This window comes from Carassius auratus, unplaced genomic scaffold (assembly GCF_003368295.1).
Source record: "Carassius auratus strain Wakin unplaced genomic scaffold, ASM336829v1 scaf_tig00214183_4049273_7079891, whole genome shotgun sequence".
Lineage (NCBI taxonomy): Eukaryota > Metazoa > Chordata > Actinopteri > Cypriniformes > Cyprinidae > Carassius > Carassius auratus.
The window spans coordinates 591905-617334 of record NW_020527547.1 but is presented as its reverse complement, the minus strand read 5'-3'; the positions used below and the strand labels follow the sequence as shown (position 1 = coordinate 617334).

The 25430-nt window shown below is 36.8% G+C and overlaps 1 protein-coding gene across 12 annotated transcripts in view; it reads right to left on the bottom strand.

The window, feature by feature from the left end:
• LOC113091348 (armadillo repeat protein deleted in velo-cardio-facial syndrome homolog) overlaps positions 1-25430 on the bottom strand; it is a 203047-nt gene that overhangs the window by 120847 nt on the left and 56770 nt on the right. For 10 of the 12 annotated variants that reach the window (XM_026256803.1, XM_026256811.1, XM_026256808.1 and 7 more), the window contains exon 2: positions 399-508. The gene's annotated coding sequence lies outside the window, so the exon portion shown is untranslated. The remainder of the gene's footprint in view (positions 1-398; positions 509-25430) is intronic. The other 2 variants (XM_026256805.1, XM_026256807.1) reach the window with 1 other exon arrangement.

Here is a 25430-nt window from a genome sequence, read left to right as displayed (position 1 = left end):
TGTCATGTTTCATGACACAGCCATATCCATGTGGCATGGTCATGGTTTATACATACACTACCATTTCAAAGTTCGGGGTCATTTAACGTAGCACTATCAGCAGATTTTAAAACCATGACAGACGTCACTGCCTTTTCTGCCTGATCTGTCATTTGTGCCTCTCATTTACACCCCAATGTAACTTAAAATTTGGCATAATCAAAAAAAAATGATATGCTTTATTATCTAAGGATTCATTCAACTGCATAATGAGTAATATGCAAAAGAAAATGATACAAAAGAAAACATTCATCACCTAGCAGCATATTTTGATAAGATGATGATGAACAGATAAAGTGGTGCAACTGGCAAAATGAATGGAAGCAAGTGAAAAGCAAACAGATGGGTTGGGTGGGTACCTGTGTTGGCCGGGCAGTCGGTGTGCGTGTGGACGTGAGGGTTAAGGCTGGAAGAGAGGGCTGACTGAACCTGGAGCTCTCCTCTCAAGAACCTCTGCTTGAAACAGCTGCTGCAACAGAGAGACAACGACACACTCATCAAACACATGCGATAAGGACAATCCACGCTGTATCATTGGTAGGTTTATTTACATATTACAACTGTGAGTCAGTGCAACCACACACTCCCCACCTCAGGGTTCAAGCGGAGAATATGAAAAGCTGGGATGTGTGGCTCTGGATTGTTTACTTCAGAGTTATAAATAGTTTATCTTCTCCTCATTACAGAGTAAGGCCACAGCATTGTATTTACTCATAAGATTCCCACAAATTAGGGGGTACATAATGGCAAATCCATTCACTCATGCAGGTGACTCCTTCCAAGTTTAAATTTTGTCATTGTTTCTACCTATTTAATGGTAAAAAGGCCAACAATAAACATTAAAGGTGCATTTTCTTCAGCATGCATAAAGCAGTATTCATGAGCGGGAAGTACAGGAATCAAAAACTGGATTTCTAAGTCAAAACCATCTAAACTTCAACGTCAGTCATTTAAAAGGCAGACTGACCCAGGCAAAACCATTTAAAAACTTGAAAATTTGAGGTAATACTTTCATTTCTTTATCAAATATTCTCCATTTCTCTATGATCTTTGAACGGCACTGCAGAGACTCGGGGGTAATTTCTGAAACTCTTTTAACAAAACAATTCTTCCACACTTATTCTTATTCGGCTAAGGATTACAATATCTTTCCCACAAGGGAATCTTCTCTGCTCAGACTTCAAGGACAGACGTGCTCAAAGCACCTTGGATTTGTGGGACTGACATCAAAGGTGAGCTAAGTTGGAACACATTTGTTATCAGGTCCCGCTTTCTCTCCGTCTGAACTGAGCTTACTGCATTCTGTGCAATGGACCCTTTTCAAGACTGCGATGGCGCATTTAATGGTCATCAGCATCGTACACCCTCAAATGTTTTTCATATTTCTATTTTTAAGAATATGAAATGAGACCAGAGGCAGTTTTTTTTAATGGATGTCAATGGAGGAGAGGTTTCACTATGCTAAATAAACAGCTTCAGTAAGGAAATAGCTTATTTAATTGACTGAATCTTCACTAATCTTCAACATGTTTTACATTAAACAACACTTTCAGTGGGAAATATGTAGACTTTACCTTGAAAAGACAAAGTAGGGAATATTGCAACAGGTAGGACTCGTTTATGGCATTATTACCAGCAAATATGCGTTGCATATCAATTTCGTAACAAAAAAAGTTACATAGTGTACCTTTAAAAATAACAGCAAGTAGGTTTGGAATGACATAAGAGTGAATAACGACAGATTCAACACTTTTAATTCCTCATGTTGGGCAAATAAATTTCTAGGACCATCATTATCAATGTATCGAGGCCACATCAGAGACATTTTTTTAATACAAATTAATAGATCTAATTGATTGCAATGTCTTCAAAGAGATTGGCCCAGGAATGCATTTTTCTCTACAAGGCATAACTTGTGTGAACAGCAGACAATGTTGCTTCACCCTCTGAGGAGTGAAGGGAGGGTTAGAGCGCTTAGAGAGTAATGCAGGCAGCATGCCCACAGGAGCATCTTAATTAGAGGAGGGAGAGAAAGAGAGAGAGAGTCTGTTTGCTGTGGGGAGTCTGAATCACTACTGCAAAGGAACAACTCTTCTAGACTGAGGTGGCAAGGTCAGGCCGACCTGAAATATCTGTAGAAAGTGTAGAATGTGTCTTAACAAGCTCAGCTGAAGAAGTTGTGTGGGTGAAGTAATAGATTTAAAATGTACATATACCTATGTCACTTAAAGTGGACTGCCTTGTTAGATGCAGACAAGGCTGTCTCTGCTACAACAGTCATGTTGGAGCTGTGGCATAGTGGTTAAGAGAAGAGAGCGTAGGGAATATTGCAACAGGTAGAACTCGTTTATGGCATTATTACCAGCAAATTTGCATCACATTACTATTTAAAAAAATATGTATAATATTGTGTATTGTTTAAAAATATAGATGCTTTCTCTATCTTTGGTTTTCAGGTTTTATCTGAAATTAGACTTGATTTGTAATGACTTATGTCACCATGGAGTATATTGAAATAATGCATTTTAATGAATAAAGGAAATTAATTATTTAAAAGATTGTATCATGTTGTTTAATGAAAACAAACTTGGTTCTTCATATGGCTTCCGAGTTCAGTAATGTAAAGACTTGGGACCCCTGTAGTGAATCCATGACTTTTTGTAAGATAAATGCCCAGATTTCAAATGTAATAAACACTTTTTTTTCTCACTTCCGCTGGCTGTTGGGAACCACATGACGTGCAGGCGGAAGATGGAAGACATATGCGCACACCTTTGGAAAGCGTAGGTGCAAAGTGGAGGTACTTTAGCAGTGGAAAACTCTCCTCTTGGCTTATTTCTAAATCCTCGACATTTTTCTTTACAAATCCTCGTTTTGTGCTTCTAATTCGTGAACAGCGTTTGGTTTTGTTCTCTCTCTGTGCTCGTCACTAACATGCAGCGATCACATACTACGTCATTCGCCTGCACGTATTCCAGTTCCCAGAAAACAGCAGAAGTGAGAAAAAAGTATTTATAATATTTGAAATCTGCATTGATCCACTACATGGGGCCTTTATTCACCCCCCGGAGTTGTGTGAGGGACGTTTTATAACAAAGCGCACATTATTTCACGTTGAATTAACAGTTGACAACAAATACCCGCTTACCCCATTGAAAGGCTTGGAAGACCAAAGACAATTTTTAATACAACTTCAATTGGATTATTGAAGAAGAAGAAAGTCACATACACCTAGCATGCTTCGAGTGTGAGTAGAAGATGGACAAATTTGTATTCTCTGGTGAACTAACCCTTTAATGTTGAGCTATGGTGGTCACATAGGTGAAGGTGAAGTGACATTCAGCCAAGTATGGTGACCCATACTCAGAATTTGTGCTCTGCATTTAACCCATCCGAAATGCACACACCCAGAGCAGTGAACACACACACACACACTGTGAGCACACACCCGGAGCAGTGGGCAGCCATTTATGCTGTGGCGCCCGGGGAGCAGTTGGGGGTTCGATGCCTTGCTCAAGGGCACCTAAGTCGTGGTATTGAAGGTGGAGAGAGAGCTGTTCATGCACTACCCCCACCCACAATTCCGTCCGGCCCGAGACTAGAACCCACAACCCTTCGATTGGGAGTCCAACCCTCTAACCATTAGGCCACAACTTCCCCTAGGAAATGTATGTTTAAAGATATAGCCTGTTTAATGTGTTAATACTATTCCTGTCCTCTTGCTAATGTCTCTATAAAATAAAATTATTAAAAAGCAGCTTCAGAAGGGCAAAATCCTCAAAATATCCATTATTAATGCACTTTTACTCACAGCTTCCAGTCATCAGATCTAATTGTCATCCGCTGCCAAAGTCAATTGCTCTCTAATGATGATAACAAACCCTCACTAGCAGTTGGTAACCTTCACACACCCTTCAAAAGCAGTCTATTATGTTGCTTTGTCTTTTTATAGTTCAACACTTGGCGAGACACTTCAAATATCCAATTGTCAACTTTCAGCAGCCGCCTGTCTTTCGCACTCCATCATACTAAATGTCAAGGAAACTTATTAGGCTAATTGCATTGAACACAGCAGTTTTTGACTAATTATTATGTTCTAAGACCTTATTCAAGGTAAATTATGTTTATTTAAAAATATATATATATATATATTAGTTGTATGCACTTTACATTCCCTTTTATGCATTGTGCAACACTACAAAAAGGATAATTGCTAAAAGTAATTTTCAAGGTATAGAGTAAAGAATATTACTGCCAAAATCTTTATAGCTCATTAACTAAAGGTAGTGCTACTACTAAAGGTAGTCATCTCCAACAACATCTACCTTCAATTAGCCTTTGCACTAACCAGGTCTTCAACTACTCAAAGCATAAAATGGATTTTGAGTGTATGCCAATAATTAAAATTCGGACTTTGCAAGATTGCAGTAACAATTATGATGTTAGTGGTCCAGTAGCTTGTGTTTTTATGTCATTGACTTCCTCAGTGCTGAAGCATTTCTGCAAGCATGAAACATTTTCAGAAAAAATACTATCTGGTGGGATGTTGTGACCTCATTTACAACTTCATACCATCAAGGTCTAAAATCACATGTTATGAAAATTTTTAAAAACAAGTGTGTTCCACAGCAGAGCATACTAGTCATCTTGTTGCTTTAAAGAGGTCAAAGGATGGCCCTTTTCCACAAGTTGAATATGATTATTTAGTCTTAATGAAAAGTCTGTAACATAATTTGGTTAAAATCAATGGTACTGTAAAATACACCCTTTTTTTTACTGTCAGAAATAGCTCTTCAGAGCACGCCGTTTTGTAAGGGGTCATATGATGCAATTTCAAGTTTTTATTTTTCTTTAGAGTGTTACAAAAAAGTGAAAAAAAATGTAAAAGTAGTGACATTTTGCCAAGTATGGAAACTCATACTCGAAATTGGTGCTCTGCATTTAACCCATCCAAGTGCACACACACAATAGTGAGAAGTGAACACACCATGATCACATAACCAGAGCAGTGGGCAGCTATATATCCAGTGCCTGGGGAGCAACTGGGGTTAAATGTCTTGCTCAAGGGCACTTCAGCCATGGTTGTTCATTCACTCCCTCCCACCTACAACTCCTACAAGAACTGTGACTTGAACATGTGACCTTCAGGTTACAAGTCCAATTAGGCCACAGCTGCCCCACAAGGTGGAGCATAGAGGAGAAAAAATAATGTATGTATAATACAGTATGTGGAAAATAATTATGATTATACACTTTTAAACCACAAACACATTTCATTACACCAAATACACAAAATGTTATTTTTAGCAACATCATATGGTCTCTAAGAGACTGTCAATCGGAGTTATTCTTGTCTTCATCTGCTCCAGCATCGAAACAATGGTGGATTGATGACAGCTCACTCAGGTCAGGTCTAAGGTAAGACGCCAGTCCAGTCTGTGTTGAAACACCACGTCAAATCAAACTATCGTGAGAGGGGCTTGTTTTGGTGACGTCACACAGACAGGCATCTGAGATTTGGAAAGGGGTAAATATTTGAGCAGGAAAAAAAAAAACTGGGTGGATTTTTATATTTAAGGGAGGTTGTACACAGACAGGCGACACACATTTCAGTTCAAACAACTTGTAAAAGTGCATGTAGCATCACAAGACCCCTTTAATTGGAGCCAAAGCCAAAGACACGTTGTGTCGAAATGCCCTTTCATTCTCTGCTGCCCACAGGGCCAGGATACTAATTGAGAAAATCTACTGAAAATGACTACCTATCATTATTAGACCTCTCAAGGTAGCGATAATCTTCTGAAGTGGTTCAATTTGCAAGCGGCAAGTACTCAAGACCAGCCTGACCTTTCTAATGCCCCGATTTTCAGAGAAAGAAAAACACTTCAGAACTTTACATCACTAATCCTTCAAGACTCAGCATCCTTCCATGAAACAGTAAAAAAAAAATGAGCTGGAAACATTTAGGAACAAGGTTTTAATGGGCAAATCAGCAGCCACACTGACTTTTAATTTGTTAATACCATTAATGACCATAAACATATGAGCAGAAATATCAGCAGAGATAAACATCAAGTCATCCTAAGCCCCAACTGAGTCACAGTTGGATCCAAAGGATAAAATTGCACAGGATCACAAATATTGCCCTAAGCCATCCCTTACAATGCTGAAAATGTCACCGTACCCCTTACGGAGTGAACGTGCACATCCGTGGGCAAAGTCAACCTTTTACTGACAGAACGATAAACAAATATATGGATAGATAGATAGAATGATGGAATGATAAAACGATAGAATGACAATGACTACGTTTACATGCAGCCAATAACCCGTTCAAAACCGGGATATTAGCAATTTAACCAGCAGAAACTAATTGTACATTCAAGTCTAATTGTCATACATGGTTTGGATGAGTAAGATCTACTTCCCTGATGGAACTTTTCAGAGTTTTCATGGGCCGCTGTGCTGAATAAAAGATAGGAGGATCAGAAAATGACCAGCGCCCTAAACCACGTACTGATCAATTATGTAAAACCTTTAGAAGAAAGCCTAGGATTGATGCTCTTTTCTCATCAAAAACCTACAACTCAACACAATTCAGAGCCTGATTAAAGTGAAAATAAAGGGGAGGAGAGAGTAGAGGGAAAATTTTGAAAGAAGAAACAAAAGGGAAAAGAGGTTTGAAAAGCAGCCAGAGGGGTCTTTGTCATGGTGCTAATGGGAATTAACCACTGGAGGTTATTACTCGCATACGTAAACATTACAGGTGCACTTATATTAACACATTAAAAGTCAGGGAGGTCTAATAGTAACCACAGTTTAATTCAGCTACAGAACATTAGTTGTAGTGCGCATTTCTATTTGATGCACACTTTAGATCAGCTCACATGGTTTGCTCTTCATATAGGGCAGGGGTCAGCAAGTAAGTTAAGCATCGGGCCCAAAAAAAAATTGTCTCTAGATGGTGGGCCAGAACATAGTCAAAGGATAAAGTTATAAATTAATTGATAAAAAATGCAATTAGAATTGTCTGTGACATACCGTTACAGTGTCTTTTGTAACTGGTAGTGAGCTGTTACTCTGTTAAATCCTGTAATAGGAGAGTCATTATGATTATTTCAATCAGCTTGTACATAAAGAAACTAATTCATCAACTCACTCAGCAGGTGAGAACATTCGAATATTCGTTCTGCTCTAATTATTCGATAAATAAAAATTATATTCAAATTTCGCTATATTTTTGCTTGCCATAAAAAAAAAAAAACATCCACAATAAAACCTAATTCGGACACTTTCTGTGATTCTCCACAGCATATTTGAAGATGTATGCAAGCAAAAAATAATTAATGAATGCATAAGAACGGAGTTCTTCTACAGTACTTCAAACATGCCGTGGAGAAACACAGAAAGTGACCGAATTCAAGAACATTTCCGCGGCATCTCTCAAGCAATGAATAAACAAAGCTAACTTGGAGAATGCAGTGAAAACTACTCTTCTTGCGTCCACCCTAGACTCTCTAATGATTTTTTTCCCCTCAAAAAATTTGTGTATTTGAATTTTTATTGTTATCAAATCAAGGCATGAAACATGAATTTTATTTGTTTATTTGAAATGTTATGTGATTATTCCTTTAAAAATAATGTTTGGTTCATTTTAGTAGTAGGCTATGTACATTCTACTGAACAATAGACTTCAAAGCCGGACTTCTATTTTGACGGGTTGCAAATAAATGAATACCTATACAATTCTGTGCATGTGATATGAAGCATTTGTCTAAGAGAACTCACCAGTATCACACACACATTCACCTCGAGCAGCGCACTAAAACTGTTTCTTTATTGACCAAACAGACACAAGTTTACTTCAAGAATGAACAATAAGCCAAAGATAAGTTTGAAGTTCAGTATTTAAAAAACAGAGCAATTAGGGGTGGGCGATATCTCGATATTTAAAATATATCGAGATATTTTTTAAACACGATATGGATTTTGACATATCGTATATATCGATATGTTGTTTATATTTAATTCTGATTCCGCCACTTTGCTTCTTTGCCTTCTCTGTGCTGTGCTCGCCCCCGCTCGCTCGCCCCCGCCTCCTTGCTTTTGTCCCCACTCCCTTCGCGTGTATAGAACTAGTCTAAAAAACAAAGTCTAAAAACAAAAGGACAACTGGCTCCATTATATGGAGATACTTTGGTTTTAAGGCGTAGGACGAACAGAAGGCAGATGTCTAACGTAGGGCCCAATGATTTCCGCGATGCAGAAAACGCGGACGGAATCCAGTCATAAAAACGGTATTTACAGTTTAACGCGGAATGTCAAGGAATTGGTTAAATTTTGAATGAATTATCAAAAGTAGGTCATGCACTTAAATCAAATCGCGATATAGACTAATATCTGCAAATATTAACCCGGAAAAGTCTATTTAAATAGGAATCCTGCATGTTCTGCGTGTCTGTGTTAACGAATGGCGCAGAAGCGCGTCTTCATTCATTAAACACACGGAAGCGCGTGATGCTCGCGCTGATTTCAGGGTCTTTCCTATCACTGATAAAGATGTGAACACATGAGGAACATCTCCTGAACTGCACCGAGAGATTTGATTTGAGTAAAACTAGCTCATATCACATCATAGACTGTAGTATCACATACACAGAACTGTAAAGGTAAACCCGTCAAAATAAAAGTATTTGGCAGAAATATTTTACTATTGTTCAGCAGAATGTACATAGCTCACTAATACTATTATTAAAATGAAATAAACATATTTTTTTAAGGAATAATCACACAACATTTCTTCCATGTTTTATTTTTAATAGTAAATCCCCTTTGTTTACCAAAAAATAAAGTTTGCTTAATTTTAAATAATTAAAAGATAAATTAAATAAATGTTTTATGCCTTCATTTGACAACCAGAAAAATGTAAATACACAGAATAGGTAACAATAAAGCATACGGTGAAGAAAAAAATAGACGTTTCATAGGGCCCTAAACATGTAATATTTGGCATATTTGTTTTTGCAGTAGTTTTAGGGGGGTTATATTTCCTGTAAAGATATCGAGATATATATCGCATATCGAGATATTGCAAAATATATCGAGATATATTTTTTGCTCCATATCGCCCAGCCCTAAGAGCAATTGGAAAAAGCGATCTATATTATAGCTCTATAAAGAAGCATACAGACTTTATTAGAGCCACAGAAAGACAAACGTTTCAATGGAAATGCTTAATATATAATTATGTACATTAACAACGATTCAGCTGAATATAATGTAATATAATGGACAACTATGTGAATGGTGCTCTGAGGCGCGCCAGGATTTTCTGTCTGAAGTGCCTCGCTCTGTTCAGCGCAGTCTCACGTGTCTAAACACACAGCACGTGCTGTCAGTAATGTTCAGCCACTAGAGGCTGCTCTCGCACTATATAATGAAAATAGAGCCTTCTCAGCCGCTCCAGTGATGGACCCGAGCCGGGAAACTATCAGCCGCTCCAGCAAAGGACGAAACACGGAAAACTATCAGCATGGATTTTTGCAGATAACCGATTGTTCCAGCAATCAACTATCGGTGCCGATTAATCGGAATAACCGATAAATCGGTCGACCTCTAATATAAATGCAAACAGATGGACAGACACACAAAGATTCCTGCATTTATTTGAGAGAAGAATATGTTCAGCCCTTCCCTCCGAACCTTCGAATATTCAGTGTTGATAATACCGAAGCTTCGAAGCTCAAAAACTGGTATTCCGACCAGCTCTAATTTACAGTCTGGCAGATTTGAGCAGTGTAGTTAATCGGCTTCTAGATGACAAGGAATAAACATGCTGTGGATACTTTTTCTTTTTTCTTCAAGTAACTTCTTTCCTTTATTAAAAATCCCCTTTACTGGAGGCTCAGATGCAATTCAAGGAACACTTTCACATTCAATTATTTGGGCTTTGCCTTCCTATTCTCAGAGACATTCAAGAGCGGAATGCAATAATGAAATTCCTCTTTCCAAAAGAAATATAAAAAAAGGTTTCAAAAGAAAGGGTGTCTTTAATAAAAACCTATTTTACCTTATCTGCAGATAGCTGTGACACAATTACTTCATGCTGCACCATATCATAGGGTCTATTTTGAGTCTAGAATGATTGGGTCTAGAAATGTAGGAAGCAGCTGGCAAACACTGTAACTTCATTGAAATACTTACAGAACATAAGGGCAATATATACTATTTACTGATCTGACCTAAGCTGCTATAATAAAACTACAAAGCATTACATGTGCTTTATCAGGGACCATTATATCAAAATATGCTAGAGTGGGTCTCCCTCCACCTTCAAAGCATTGAAATAGCCAGACAAAGTATTAATGTTTGGTGCCTGGCCCTGGATTTCTACCAGGAGTTTCAAACCGTATTTCTGCACATCTCTTTATGACTGTGATGAGGGACAACAGCCTTTGAAGCCAAAAGCTCAGAAAAAATAAACTTGAAAGATAATTTAGGTAAGAAACATTAATATTGCATCAAGATTATTTCATGCAATGGCTATGAGGGATTTTGTCGCAGTGGAAAGTTGTTGGAATCTTTAAGGGGAGATAGAGATACACAAAATAATACACTTCATCATATGTCTGACACATCAGATACTCAAGGAAAAGTCAAAGTTCATCAGCCAATGACTGAGCGGGCAGTACATTTAGATATAAAATAGAAAAATAATATTTCATAATATTACTGTTTTAAAATGTCTTTCCTGTCACTTTTGATCAATTTAATGTGCCCTTGTTGAATAAAAGTGTACATTATTTTTTACATAATCCTAAACTTTTGAACAGAGTTTTTTGGTTTCCACTTGGTTTTATCAGAATGATAGCTCAAGTAATGAGTGCTGAAGACACAACTCTGCCATCATAGGAATAAATTATAAATATATTATATATATATATATATATATATATATATATATATATATATATGTGTGTGTGTGTGTGTGTGTGTGTGTGTGTGTGTGGTTAATTTTAAATTCTAATAATATTTCACAATATACACACAATATTACTGTTTTTACTGTATTTAATATCAAATAAATCCAGCTAGCGAGCATACAATACTTCTTTCAAAAACATTTAAAATCATATTTCAAACCTTTGACAGGAGTCAGGGAACATGAACTAACATTTAGAAATATACTTCAAAACATTACTTAACCTGTTAAAGGTCCCATGACATGGATAATTTCCTTATCTTTAAATGCTTTTTAATGTTCTCTTAGGTGTAATTATATTGTTAATATGATTTTTACATTAAAAATTTAGAAATAAAAAGCATTTTTAGATCCTGACATTAGCCCTCTGGCTTGAATGCTCTGTTTGAAGGGGCGTGTCTGCTGTGAGACTCCGAGTAAACCACAACTGTTGTGATTGGCTGACATCGTTGCATTCGATTTGCGTTCATGTGGAACCCCTCTCAAATATAACGTTCTATATTTTTTTCACTATAACAGCTGTCGAGATTAACAAATCGTGGAAGTGTGGATTATATAAAAAAAATGTTCGATCTTTTGCCATTACATGAAAGGCTGCAATGATGAGCATTGAGTAGACAGAGTCTGTTTATCGTGTGGATGCAGTGATCTCGTCATTATTGCAACACGTTATCTCACAAAATGCTTTCACCACAGCTAACAGCAAACACATGAATACAGTAAGAGCTCCGTTGTGCAGCATAACGGCGTCATTCATTGTAACGGCAGTTTGGGCAAGTGTGCAGATATACTCGCGATGTGTAACAGCTCCGGAAAAAAAGTGAGCTTTCTTTGATCGCTCTCTGTAGCTAAATCACAATTTAAATAACAGATTTGTTTCATGCTACTAAGAGAAACAACGCGAAGTTGATCGTTTAGTCACTGGCTTGATTCACTGATGCATAAACAGTATTAAACGATTTAGAAAGAAAGTATGTGTGAACTTGAATGATTTAGCTACCCATCAGAAATCACTGATCGCAGATCAGGCATTAATGAACACTGTTACTCACTGTTTGTGCCGGTGCTGTTGAATCCATATCATAAAAGTCTGTTTGTAACGCCTGTGCTGACATTGCGACTGAATTATATGTAAATATTTGGGCGGGCAACGCAGAGAAAGGGGAGGTAACAATTCTCGTTGCAACGTCACAACGAGGAGATTCAAGATCAGCCTGATTGAGCTTCCATTTTCTCAAAGGCAGAGAAAGATAGAAAAATCTCGATTTATACCGATTCAAATTTCTAGAAACTTGGGGACCATATACAGGCTAAGGGAACTCATTTTAATCTTAAAAAACCTCAGAAAGTGACATTTTCATGTCATAGGACCTTTAACTGTCACTCACGTTTTTGAATATAGACTTGAATGACTGAAAACATTTTGTAACATGATTCTGATGTGCCATTTACATGGTATTACAATGTCTGATTTTAAAATGGGTTTTAAAGGATGAATTTTGAGATTTTATGTTTTCAAGTGATATATAACTTCTGATGATTTCTAAAATTTGATAGAGAAAAAGGCAACGAGGAAGTATTTTTTTTAAACAAAGGTCAAAGCTCCTTTTGTAATGTAGATTTCTACAATACAAAAAATATTGGTAAAATATATATTTGGGAGTCAAACAGTTCAGTCTCTCATTAATCTATTCATCCAGCTATCTCATATAAATATAGAAATGAAGTGCCTAAATCAATCACGAATACCATTAGTGTTCAAGCAATATACATTTCCATTACATTTGATCATACCTAGGGCTCATTTCTCACTTTTCGCATTAGTGATTTGGATTTCACAGTCATTTCAATTGCTAATTTTCCTTCAGTGCTCATGAAGTTATGTGCATTATTAAAGACTCCATTAGACAGTACTAGAAGATCCCATCTGAACTCTTATCTCCACTGTCCTCAGCGATGTGTTTGGTGTCTACAGGCTGGTACACTGACCCAGCCATTCCAGGGGCATAGAGAGTATCACTCGCACTCCAGTGCCGGACGTGGTAATCTGGGTCAGTGCACACCACACTCAAAGCACACTTGTTTTGCTGTTTTGGGGTTATGCTCGGATAAAAGTCTTGGGGGATGGGTGGATATAGCATAAGGAAATGGAATAAACATTTTAATCCATGTTATCTGTAGTTAAGGGCCTGGTACAATGTCAAAATCAAACTAAAGAAATACATTTGTGGTTAAAAGTTAACATACACCTTGCAGAATTTGCAAAATAATGAAAAATACTTTCTAAAGAATATGCATGATATGGAAGATTTTTCTGAAGAGCAGGTTATCTACTCAGGAGGATTCATGAACAACTATGACAAAACAAAAACAACAGTTTATTTACAAGTTAGTACTGTTTTACAAATCAAGCATAAACTTTTGACAGGGTCATTTTTATGAATTCAGCTATTATGTTGTCTTGTGGACTAAATAATGCATGTAAACATCAGTGAAATCTTTTCCAGGGCAGAACTAAAAAAATAAATGAATAAATGCATTTTTATGATACCTATTTATTTTGTTAAAATTACCAACATTTAGCAGTTTCTGTAGGGTTATTTATTTAGTACATTTAAGTACAATTGACAATGGAGAAGTGTGACCACTAGAAATTATATTGTTAACCAGTTTTTTGTTGAATGTACAGTATATCGAAAGTTTTTTTTGCCAAGTATATATATTTTTTTTAATCATAAAAATCATGATTGATAGAAGTGATACAATTGGATACAATTATTTGCAAAAAACAACCTTTGCAAATATTTCTGGATCATAAACATTGGGATGTTTTTTAAAATATTAATTTGAGGACATTTTGACACCCATCTGAACAGAAACCCCCCCCCACAATGAATCATACATTACACAAAGTAAAACACAGAAAGCACATTATGTCATTATACGGTTTAATGATTTCAAGATTGAAAAATTAGATAAAACTGAGCATTACTCATTAGTATGTTTCAGTGGGACCAAATGCTTTAAGAAATAGATAGAAATACACTGCTTTTGGTCTTTTTAGTTTTGTTTGATTTGCTTCTACAGATTTAAAATAAGAAATCCCTGACCAAAACTGGTGGCAATAAAGGAAAAAAGGAACATCGACTCTAAAGATTTCATACCGCACAATGTCAGCAAATTTTCCACCGTTTCTCTGACCACTGGAATTAAACAGGCTTTTTCTGACACTATAGTTTTAAGACCTCTGTTATGATTGGCTAACTTCTACACGTGAAAGGAATAACTGTTCAATAGCTTTCTGTCAGTCTAAATACCTGTGGAAATGTTTACTGTACGTATCCATGGTTGTGATGTCAAAACCATGACCTTTTTAAATGACCCATTTTAGCTTGGTCTCCATAACACACAGTTAATTGCAAAAGTTGTATTTTTATAAAAATGCAGTAGTGCCTTTTCACAAGATATGTTACGTGTTTTCCACAGGACAAAATAGTTTACAATGATCACACTCTTCAAATGCTTACATCCTTTTGGTTCTTAATACAGTATACTGCTTTCTTGAGCATCAATGAATGTTTCCTTTCCACAATAAATGAATGAATGTTAAACCAAGGTCATACTGAATCACAAACAAAAGGCAATTACACATACTCTACGCAGGTCCAAAAAATCTAAAAGCTCTTTGGTGTAATGCAAACACACAGGCAAAACCAGCTGGAGGTGCGCACATTTACCTGCACAGTATGTGGGAATGAGAGAAATTTGCATTTGTTAATTATGGAAATGTCTTGCTCTAGTTTACAGCACTGCATGTTTATGTTTGTAAGTGTGTATATACAATAACAACTGCAAATCCCCTGTGGAGATACTTCCGTAATTAAATCCCACCGTGATGATATTTCTATTTGAGTTTGGAACAAACCTGCTGGCTAAATCAAACATTACTAAAACGGTTTTAATTATCTCTTATGAAATTACATGTGATGAACAACTGTTACCTGAGATATTAAACTGGAGGGCCATCGCTGCAAAAACAATATAATGCTGATTGTTATATACGGTCATTGTTTCCAGGAGTTCTTGACAGCTTTAATACAAGAACTGTTATTATTGCAATATGAACTCAGGGGTTCAAGTGAATATTTTAGGTCAAAGGTGTTCGATATATTTTAATTTAATCCTAATGATAGGCACTGCCTCATGTTCCCACTCATTTGCACAAAGTTAAACTTTGCTAAACTTTGATACATCGCCAATGGCCGCTGCCAGCTCTTTCCACACTTTTCACAGAGAAGGTGCTGAAGATAGCAGATCAATCAGGAGGAGTTCCTGAAAGGAGAAGACAGAAAGAAGGAGGGATCAAAAGAGAGGAGAGCTGCCAGAAAATGAATCCTACAGAGTCAAGGTCAGAACACAAGTGGCACAGCCGCGAATGAATTGTCAAGGATGAGTGCGTGGTGAGCTATGGGTCTCAGACACCTTTCCTCCTGCAGGGTGAGTGGTCCTCCACGGGATCTAGATGGCATTACAGCCCCAGAAACAACCCAGTGAACAGGGAAATTACTCTTTGTTACAGACACCATTCACAAAAAGATTGAAGGGGGAGAGTGATTGTGACCTGTCTCTGGCAAGAGAAGTCTGAGTCAGAGAGGCTTTCATTTCAGCTCTATAAAGCCTGTACACAGTGAAACGAAACAGCGTTTCTCCAGGACCATGGTGCTACACAAGATAACATTAACGACAAAACTATAAATATTAAATATTGATTATTCAAAGTATTACTATATTTTAAGATTAAGTCTGGGTCTTTCAAATGGAAAAAAACAACTAACCAACTAAATAAATAAATGAAGTCCAACCCAAATGAAGTTCAACCCAACCAATGTTGGTACATGGTGAGAGATCTAAGCTTGGGCTACATACAAAACGGCATAAATACTGTACAATGTGTATATTTAATTTTGATGATTCAACATCATCTAAGGTGTGACCGATAGAGAGACACACGACACACTCCCACACGATTGTTTGAAGCAAGATTACGCTGACTCTTTCCAAACAGAAAATAAGTGCCAGAGTCTGAGGTCTGACGTTGATGTGTCATCATTTTCCGTCAATTTCAGTTGTGATTTTGTTTTAAGAATGTAATGGAGTGGTCTGTTTTTATGGAAATGGTGTCATTGAGACTCAATGTATAAAAAGTCACCTGTGGTTTTTACCTGCTTTATCTAAAAAGCAGCCTTGTCATAGCAATTAACATTCTCAAACACTTTCATAGTTCCAAAATAAGAACAGGACACTCTTTCCTCAAATACACACACAAACCGTTGTATTAGGCCAACAGCAATAAGTTAAAATAGTTTTTATAAGACATAAAATATTGCCATGCACATTCCTTAAATGTTTTCAGACCTAAAATATTTCTCCAGTGATATCATTGTTGGCTTGCTTCGCCTTCAACGGTGGCAGAGATTCAGAAAAACAGATTTCCTGAGGGTGAAATTGCCAGGTAAACCAAAATGAATAATAACTGAAGAAAATATCAACAGCACTTCTCTGTAAAAAACTTGTTGCCACGATGCAATGGTGTTGTGAGCATTTATAAAGAAGTTGCTATGTGGTGGCTAGGTGTCCAGGGAGGTTGCTTACCAGCCCAATCAATCAACAAATCAATAAATTCACCCCCAATTGATGTTTATAACTATAAACAAAGAAGTTAGGAACGTGTTTAAACTTCTGATCCAAAGTATAAACAATATTAATATTAATGTCATATAGTTAGCATAGTTACCCCTTCACGAAGTGTCACATTCTTTAGTTACTGTTGCTACACCCGACAAGCTCTCACGCCACACATCATGTTTATGGATGCAACGATACCATTTTTCTGAACCGATCCGATCTCGAAAATTCTGAGTATCTGCCGATACCGATCCAATACGATACCAGCACAGTTTTGTATTCAACATAGAATTTCTGTACTTCTGTATTGACCTGATCATCATTCTTTTGGGTTAATCACAACCTACTGCATAAACACAACTTCATTTTAATGAAAAATAACAAGTGAAAAAATATATAAATCAATTGATTACAAAAATATCATTATAAACTAGAGTGGTAGATAATTCAGCAGCAAAAGATATTCAAGATTCTAGAAAAATCACGGGAGCACAATAATTTTATAAAATCTATTGAATTATTTTATTTACAAATAAAAGTTAATAAGTGCAAAATCTGTAAAATTTTACACATTGCTCTTTGTATTGTTGAAAAATACATTATTGAAAAAACAAGTATATACATTTATATAGAAATCTAAAAGTTTATTTTGACTTCGAGGGAATGTTGGCCACCTTAAAAAAGTAATTAACTTGTGGATTAATACTTACTGGAGATCTTTCAAGTGATTCAGTCCCATTTGGTGAACGTTCTTTCACTAAGAAGAACCGGTTAAATCAAGAGATTCGTTCACGAGCCAGACCTCACTAGTACAAAGGCAAGAGATATAGATCTGTAAATATTAAATCTGTGCATTAGTTTAATGAACCTTTTCTTTGAATAGGTTTAAACCTCAATTACGGTGCGCTCTTGAAGAGAGTTTCATAGTTTTGACTAGTAACCGAACGACACGCTGTTTGAACACTGAATGGAGAATGACAGACAGCGGCAGCGGAGAGAAGAGTTTGTGAACTGAATTTAATGACTTCAGTATTAATTTGTACCTCACACTGAACTACTGAACAGCTTCAGAACACTAGAAATAGGTCCATGAAAACGTTTTGGCGCTTTATAATGTTTTTGTGCCTTTCATGGAGCTCAACAATAACACAATAGTATACGCACAGTATCGGATTTGGATCAGTCTCGTCTGCCCAATACCCAATCTGCAGAAAATGCCTGTATCGGAGTCGATATCGATGCATCCCTAATCATGTTCTCACACAATTAAAAATACATCTCAGAGCAAATAGGACACTGACAACACACCGACAGACAAGACACAGAGCAGGTTACTTTTGGTATGAAACAAAGTTTGTGGTCTCTTTAAAGGGGGGGTGAAATGCTATTTCATGCATACTGAGTTTTTTACACTGTTAAAGAGTTGGATTCCCATGCTAAACATGGACAAAGTTTCAAAAATTAAGTTGTACGTTTGAAGGAGTATTTTTGTTCCAAAAAAACCTCTTCCGGTTTGTCACAAGTTTCGGAAAGTTTTTTTCGAGTATGGCTCTGTGTGACGTTAGATGGAGCGGAATTTCCTTATATGGGTCCTAAGGCACTTCTGCCGTAAGAGCGCGCGCTCCCGTATAGCGAGGCTGAGCAGCACAGACATTCACTGATCAGAGCGATTCACTGATCAGAGCGAGAGCGTCGCAAAAAGTCACAAAAGAAGTGTGTTTTTGGTTGCCAGGGCAAGACAACCCTGCACAGATTACCAAAAGAGAAACAGCATTAAGGGACCAGTGGATGGAGTTTATTTTTACAGAGCATCAACGGAGTTGTGCAAGTGTTTTTGTTTGTTCCCTGCATTTCGAAGATGCTTGTTTTACAAACAAGGCCCAGTTTGACGACGGATTTGAACATCGTTTATTTCTTAAGGATAATGCAGTCGCAACGAAAAAGGGTCACGATCGTGTGTTGGAACCGCATGCGGTGAGTACAACTGTTTCAAATATCTCTGTGTTGTGAACTTAGCTATCGGCGCGTGAGCACATCAAGTAAACAACATGTGATGTTGTCATCAAACTGCACTTTCCACATGTACAGCTTAAAAAAAAACAAAAAAAAAAAACGACAAAGTGGAACTTAGTCATTTTCCAAAACTGCTAAGCAAATATATACAGTTTCAGTACATACCACATAGAGACGCATTTGCTGATGCTGCTCTTGTTAAATTTCAGCCTCTGGATCTGTGTCACGCTCGTGATTCTTTAGCTCCGCCCAATGTCACGCCTCTAGGCGCTCGTGTTTTTCCGGGAAAAATCGGTACAGACTATCTTTCTCTTATAAATATAATAAAAATAAAGACTTTTTGGAGTTATTAAGGGTGCAGTACTACTCTACAGGTACTCAAGATTAACAGGATATTGAGTAAAAACGCGCATTTCACCCCCCCCCCTTTAATGTCAGATCGCTGTAGCACCTCCTCAGTTCAAGTGGCACATGAACTGATCATCTCAAGTCAAGGACAGCTCCTCCAACTAACAGAACATATAATGGAGCAATCAGCAATATTCCTGCAGAAATATTTTCACATTTTAATGTATTTACAGGGCAATCCTATTTTCGTCTCACCCTGTAAATTAAAAAATTAGCATATCAATGCCAAAAGGAGACATACTGGAACAAAACCCATTAGGGACTCATTTCTCTGAGAAAGCAACAAGAATTTCTCCAAACCTGTTAATCAGAAACAAAGCAAAGCTGCTTTACCCTGACATGCTAATAAATTCACATTTCCCTGCTTTTACACTAATGAAGCCATGCCATTGTGCAGCACTCTCACAAAAGGACATTATTGACATAAAAGAGTTTTAATGATTGAAGAAAATGACTATTAGAAAGGTCATTTCTGTGTCCTCATTGAGAACATTAGCTGATACATCAGAGTCACTGTCCGAAGCTCATAAGCTACAACGGCTTATCATAAAACTATAACAGATTGAAAGTACATACAAAAGACACTTTGAAAGTCATAAAACTCTTACAACAGCCATTAAGATGTACAGGCATACTGACTATGCACATTTTAATACATAATTCCGCTATTGTTTGGCTTGGCATAAGAACTGATGCCTCTCTGGATTTCTGAATATTTCAGCTGTGCGCATTGGCTGTGTTTTGGCTGATAAAACAGCTAGAGAAACAAGCAAAGGACATTCATCAAATACACCTTCAAGTCTATTTTTCGACAAATATTTCATAATTATACTAGATAAACCTGAAAACAAATACCTTTGTAAAATGAAAGTTCCCATGCTGTCAGTTTCAAATATTGAAAGTTGTTCATGTTGCACATGGTTAGTAAAGGACAATATAGGCAGATCATGGAGGGCATGGAGGAGAACGAGTGGAGCAGTAAAATGAGGAATTGAAATCGATAAGCAATACTAATTCAGTGCAAGCATGAAAGAAATTGAATGTACTGTAAACTACACATTTGCAAAGTGCCCTTTACAAACATCTTGCTCTCTTATAGTCTCCAGCAGGATTTTCTTTTTGAAATAGGAGTCCAAACAGACTAATCACCAATATGATTACTTTAGAACTGGTCGAATATGTGCTTTTTCATTGACATGTTTCTCCAGAACAGCCCAGAAGGCTGGGAGGACGCTAGGCATGTAGTCTCATCAGCCAGGCGTGAAGGACAGCCAGAGCCAGTCAGCCACACACTTCACAGGAGATCCCAGAATTAGTCACGCCTCTCCAACCCTCAGCTCGCCCTGCATTCCGGCACATTCATATTCACCACAGCATGAGCACCACAGAAACCACGCCGCCTAATAGTTGCACAAGTGCAGTGTACAGCACATAAGTCTCAACTCTGTGTCTCTGAGACAAGACAGTTAAGAACAGTGCTTTTTAGAAAATAAATGAGTGCACCAAAGTAAATAAGTCCACATACCACTGAGAGTTGAGAGCTGTAACCCTTTACCGCAGACTAACAGGCGAAGGAGTTTCCAGTAAACAAGAACTCTGGAAAAAAAAGAGCTATTCTCTCATAATAACAAAGTCAAAGCTATAGTAGTCATACCTTTAATGCATGATTGTAAATACAGCAGCATTTACCACTGACATAAACAAAGATATGGCAATATACTTATACATATATAATAAGGGTTGCGCAGTTCAACTTTTTCACGGTTTTAGAGTCACGGTTTCGGTACAGTGTGGTGTGTTTGTGGAAAAACTATACTTTCTAATAAAAAAAGAAGAATATTCTATCCAACTACAATCAACAGCACAGATAAATACAACAGAGTAAAGATGCAAACAATAAACAGTAGGGGTGCTCCGATCACGATCGGCCGATCGTTAATGCGCATCTCGTCAGTAAAGCCGGTTCTCTAATCAGCGGTTAATTCCATCAGGTGCGTGATTTCACATAGAGCAGCAGTTACTACACAGAGCCGTTGTTAACTGAGAAGATGCACCAAAAAACGCTGAAAATGAAGTGGATTTGTGCATCTTCTCTATTAACAACGGCTCTGTGTAGTAACAGCTGCTCTATGTGGAATCACGCACCTGATGGAATAAACCGCTGATTAGAGAACCGGCTTTACTGACGAGATGCGCATAACGATCGGCCGATCGTGATCGGAGCACCCCTAATGACAGTATTTGTTTTTTTTAGGGAGGTCTAGCATAAGATTTTAGGTAAACAAACTGAATAAAGTAATCAAAATGTAAAACAGCATTGCATATTGGACTGTATAATTTAAAGATTGTTTTTCAAACCACAATTTACAGAGTTGTTCTTTACAACAATTACAACACAACTTTGGGCTCGTTTCTAATTTAGTTCCATAATTACTCCATCAAATCTATAATGCCATATGCAGAGATCTTGTCATTGTAATGCGATTTCTCTCACAAAATGCTTTCTCCACAACTAACAGCAAACAGAATATAGACATGAATACAGTAAGAGCTTCGATTTGCAGCATAACATTTATTATAACAGCAGTTGGGGCAACTGTGCAGATATACTCACGATGTGTGATTGACAGCTCCGAACAAAATAAGGGGAGCATTCTTTGATCGCTCTCTGTAGTTAAATCACAATTTAAATAACATATTTGTTTCATGCTATGCTACTAAGAGAAACAATGTGAAGTTGATTGTTTAGTCACTGGCTTGATTTACTGATGCATAAACAGTATTAAACAATTTAGAAAGAAAGTCTGTGTGAACTTGAATAATTAGATACACATCAAAAAATCATTGATCACAGATCAGGCATTAATGAACACTATTACTCACTGTTTGCGGCGGTGCTAGGGTTAGGCCAATGCATGTTTCTGTAGATGGATGCACATTCTGCCTTCCCAGCACATTACAACAACAGCGATGGAGGAAAAAAAAACAAACAAAAAAAAAACCTGACCAAACCATTCACTCTTGTTCAATGCGAATGCCGTATGCTGGAATATGAGCAGTCATTCATCACTCGGGTGCTGATAGTGCATACGCAGGGGAGACCTGAACAGCACAAGTTGATATCTGTGTTTGAACTAAACTCATTTAAGCTTTTCCAGTTTAAACATTTAAGAGCCATAGGACGCAAGCTTGCGTGCAGTGAGAAGATTTGTGCCTGCACTCTTCCGAAGCATCCTAAAACGTTATATTATAATAATATTATTCTCTCTGAATATTCTGTAAGTATTGGTAAGTGTCCTAAAGCGGACATAGCCAGCTAAATAAACTGTATCAGTGTATTCGCTTAAAGTGACAAGCTCTATATTAATCAACAACAAAGAAATCACTCAATTCTCTTGATTGAATAGCTTTTGTGACTTAAAGATTGATCTTTAATTCATACAGTCAAATATGCAATGCTGTTTTCCTTTTGATTATTCCATTTCTGTACCTTAAGACTAATGATAAACCCACCTAAAATTCTTTGGACATTGTAATTTACGCTAAATAATTTTATACACATGTATTCATTAATGTGTTATATATGTTTTTCAAATGGATTATGAAAACTTAAATACATGGAGCTCTAAGATATTTTTCACAGCTCTTTTGCTTAAGACCACCTTAATTGTTAAATAAAATGTTACAATTGCATCTTTCTGGGAAAAAAAACAGTGATTGTTTTTTTTATTATTATTGTTATTTTCAAAGCATTTCAATGCACGCTCATTAAATGAACATTAATACTGTTTGATTCTAACAAGTTAGCTTTTGCTCAAAAATAACTCAAACTAAAATTAATCGGTTTATAATCTCTGCACAGGAGAGCTTTGGTGTTTTTTTTACAAACAAAAGGCAATAAATATCTGTACTGGCATTGGTTATCAGCCAAAATGAGTCGAAAAATTTCGGCATTCCTAATATTGGCAAAAATCTAATATCCACCACCCACAATGGACCTTTATTTACTACCAAACACTTTTACACCTGAATCCTACAAAACAGAAGACTCTCTCCTGTTATTCCTCCTGTCTCTCCGGTTATATAAACCATTCCAGCATAATTAATATCCCCATGTCTCTGGATTTAATTTGCTTTGCCTTACCTGAGCACACCATTTATTTGTTTTGGACTAATGGTGTATGTGAGATACAGAAGACGATTATATCTTGATATTGCTCCAGTGGTTAATTTACTGTCTCATTATAAGAGATGTTGGAAGACCAGCACACAGCTGCAGCCACACTATTCAGGTAAAACACATTCATATTTTCTGGAATACTTAATTTTGATTAGATTGTAGCATGCTGCAGACAAAAACATTGTATAATGAGTGCTAAACTAAATAAATGAGAACAGTCCTTAGCAATCAATATCCTAGTTTCATGACTCTCACTCTGCAATCTCTTTTCCTTACATAATAAAATAATTTTAAATCAACAATTCATCTCCATGTATTTATTTGGTAAGAAGCCATGTAATAAGCAGTGCATTTTAGAGTAATTTATATATTACTTATGTAGTAATGGTTCATGAGAGTCCCCATTAGAGTACTTTGGATACCCAGACAGGTATATCACAAATTTAATTTATTAATATGAAATTCTTGTGTTTGATCCCAAGAAACATGCATTTAGAAAATGACGCATCTATGTTCCTGCAGACAGATTTGTAAAAAAAAAAAAATATTATTAATAAAAATACAATAAGAAAAAATAAATACTTTAGTTATTAATAATAAACAATTCAAAACAAAATAAAAAAATATTTGAAAAATAGTATCTCAAAAATATATATATAATTAAAAAAAATAAAAAATCTGATTTTGGGGTCAATTCTATATGGAGAGTTAAAGATATAACTAAAGATTGTAGACTGTGAATCAGAATGAGACAAACTGTTATTAACAGAAAAGTCCACTCAATAAAATCTATTCTGACAAATGCTTGATAAAAAACAAACAAAAAAAAACAATCCAGAGACACACAATTGACTGATTCATAAAAACACACGTAATGCATTTGATGACTTCCTGTTGCATGTAGTCTGTGAGAATTTCGTTTACATTGCGTATTGGAAGGTCAGTGCTCCAGTATAGTATGTCAATAGGACAGACATTCTGGTGTGTCAGTTAGACACACATGCAAAGTGGAGGGCGGTCTGTACATGTCTGTCAAGCTCAAGCACTGTCTGCAGAGGTTCAACTACAGAATAAAAGAGAAACCGCTTCATAGAGTTGCACAAAATCACTTAATTCCTGCTTTTCCATCTTCCCACAGTGCAAAATCAAGTAATTCATGTCCTGTATTCTGGAGGGCAACACGGAGAGACATATATCTAATCTGGGGTTAAAGATAAAAATGCCACCTTAGATTAAATGTGATGAAAATTACAATGCCAGTGAGAATTATAAAGGAAACGATTCAACAGCAAAGTCCTTGTTCACAGATGCCGCACAATATATATAATCTCAATACAATCTCAAATTGCTGCGATTTGAAACTTTTAGAGTGGTATTTTGATAACGGATCCATTGAGTTTTATTCAGTGCAATCAATGCTTTCAAAGCTCTGAAATCAGAAAAAGCCCAAGCCAAGACAGAATATTTTAGCCAAAAGAATGCCCCCCTCCCAAAAAAGGCCACTATTTTCTATTTCAAATATTTTGGTTTTAGTGCTATATATAATTATTTGCTTTATTCCGAGATCGAATGAGAGAATTTCATAAGCCAAAAAAGAGAAATATGAGGCTCGTCCATGAAGGAAGCTTAAGTTTCAAGCACCGTACACACAGAGCAGCATTCTTCTACTAGGCTGTGGTCTCATGTTATTTTTGGGCAACAATACTACAAGCCTTCATGAAAATTTTGACTTGAAGAATTCTTCTCCCCTGGGATGCATTGATGCACACACACACACACATCTTTCTCAGCTCAAAGGTTAAGCCTGAGAAGAACCGAGACTTCCTTACATGGGTGTGTGAACAGAAAATTTGTGGAGGGTGAAAAGGAGGTTGAGAAATAAGGGCCACTGGGTGGAAATGATTGAGGAATTCAGAGAGTGCAACATTTATGAGGCATCAATCAATTAAAGTCAGTTGCTCTAAGGGTCTGACCAAGTATTGTTTAAATGACAGCCCACTAACAGAGATGGAGCAGAGTGGGGTCAGAAGCCCTGGCAAACATTGTTACATTGTTACAGTCTGGTAGGCACCTGGGAACTCGTCAAGCGTGTAGACCAGACACCAGCAGACAGACGAAAACCTC